The following is a 2,206-nucleotide window of genomic DNA, read 5'->3' on the forward strand; positions in this document are numbered from 1 at the left end:
ATGGGCAACGACGAACACGGGAGAACCGACAACTAATAACTAATGCAAGTTTTGAAAACTGACGACAACGGGATGCCGATGCAATGCGGATGCTGCAAATGATGCGATGATGAGTGCGGCAAAAAAATAAATCACACGACGACAATGGAATAAAGTGGAATCTAATGGGGAATCTTCTGGAGCGTCGGTCTCGGACTGTCACAAATTATTCTTACGTCACATTAGAAAAGAACTAGACATCTCCGAAAAGATTAGAAGATCCAGGTAAGATCCTAGGAAAACATGTGGGTTATGGGCCCACTCAAGAAAACACTGCTAAAACACCTGATTAAAAAGAGATATTGCACTGATACAAATTAAAACTTGATGAGGTGAGAACCTCGAAATAATTGAAAGGATTGAATAAAAACATGAATATTCTGAGATATCTTCAACACTCCGGACAGAATAGAGAGTGATAAATAAATAAGAGAGGCTTAGATAAGAATTTTCAACATGGAAAGTATTTAACGAATGAAAGGATATGATGAACATTAAAATCTTCAATTGAATCCACCGGAGAAGAAAACAAGAACGAAGAATGATGATCTCAGCAGCTGAGCACCTTCACAATGAATTACGAGATACAATACAGATGAAAAGAGAGTGGAAGCATCACATAAATAAAAATGCACTTGGATAATAATTTAATGTTAGAATAAAAATGGCGGGGGGAGCGATGGGGAAAAGAATGAAAACTTGGAACGGGTGAGACGAACTCCAAAAAGAAATATTAGGATGAATCTTGCAAATATTGAAAAGGATTGAATTATCTTGAAGAGAAGCACACGTGTTGAACAGAATTTATGACAACTCCGGTTGAACAAAAGATCAGAATTCCCATAAAAATATAAGAATGTCGATTAGAAAGATATGAGATCATCACTTGACATCGAAGCAACTCGAATTACCATACTCAAGAAAACAAAGGATGAGGCTTGCACATTAAGCCATAAACAAATTCATGATAGAGATTTCGTCCGATATTTTCATGGTAAGGCTCCGTGGGCTCGATCGTACATTGGATTTTCACATCGAAATTATGCTCGAATATGCTCTCTAGGCAGAGTGAACTACAAGGCTTGACGAAGCATATTTGACCAAGAATATAAAGACGGTCCTATGTAAGAGAGACCGTGAACAAACAAACCACCAAATTTCGAACCCCAACCTCACATCATGCATCTGTTGGAAGATAGTCCTAGGTAACTACTTGAATTCCCACGTCAGAACTTCCGAAATCTTTCTTGGTTATGGTATCAGGTTGCGGGTCCTAGAACCTACTCAATGTAATCAGTTGCATGACCTTTCCCATAAGTGTGAACACATATTAGAGAAGTTCCGCAAACTCATCTACCTCATACCTTTAAAACAACAGTGATACAAGACCTGGTACATCATCTGAACTATCTCCACCATTACTAGGGAAAAGTGATGACACCAGCTGAACGATAGCGATGTGTCTAAAACACCTTGGAGCTCTACTCCTTAATAACAAGAGGCACTAAGTCAGAACTCCGTCACATCGGCATCATATAGATTCTAAAATAGTCGTGTGATCCTAAATTTTTTTGAGCTAGAAGAGGTGTAGAATTAAAATTCCTACATAAAAATTCATCACCAGATCATATAAGAGGAGTAAAAAATGCTAATCTCTGATATATAACTAGACTCAAATTAGTTTTTTGCTAGACTATACTCGGCCACGTTTGATCAATCAAGGGGGCTCCTAGGTCGGTACTGCTGTGATACCAACTTGTAATGCCCAAGAAGCGATCATGTCCTTATTTTGGCACGAGGGCCTCGACAGGGATGGAAGCGCATATCGTTGTTTCGCAAGAATAGATATATTTACAAGTATATGTAAAGAAGAGATGAGTATATGGAATTGGCTTACACTCGCCACAAGCTAATCATGTTCGTCTCAATAAAAACATACATTCAGTCACCATTCAGAAGAGCAAGGTCCGACTACGGATGAAATCAAATGAATAGAACGATGTCCTTCCCTGCTATCCCAGGTTGCCGGCCTCGAACGCATCCTATAATCAATGAAGAAGAAGAAGAAACTCCTAATAGAACAATCATCATGTTCATGTCAAGGCATCACTTTAGGTGTACCTGCAACTGTTGTTGTAGTATGTGTGAGCCACACGGACTCGGCAAT

The sequence above is a fragment of the Hordeum vulgare genome, chromosome 2H, assembly GCF_904849725.1.
Source record: "Hordeum vulgare subsp. vulgare chromosome 2H, MorexV3_pseudomolecules_assembly, whole genome shotgun sequence".
In the NCBI taxonomy this organism is placed as follows: domain Eukaryota; kingdom Viridiplantae; phylum Streptophyta; class Magnoliopsida; order Poales; family Poaceae; genus Hordeum; species Hordeum vulgare.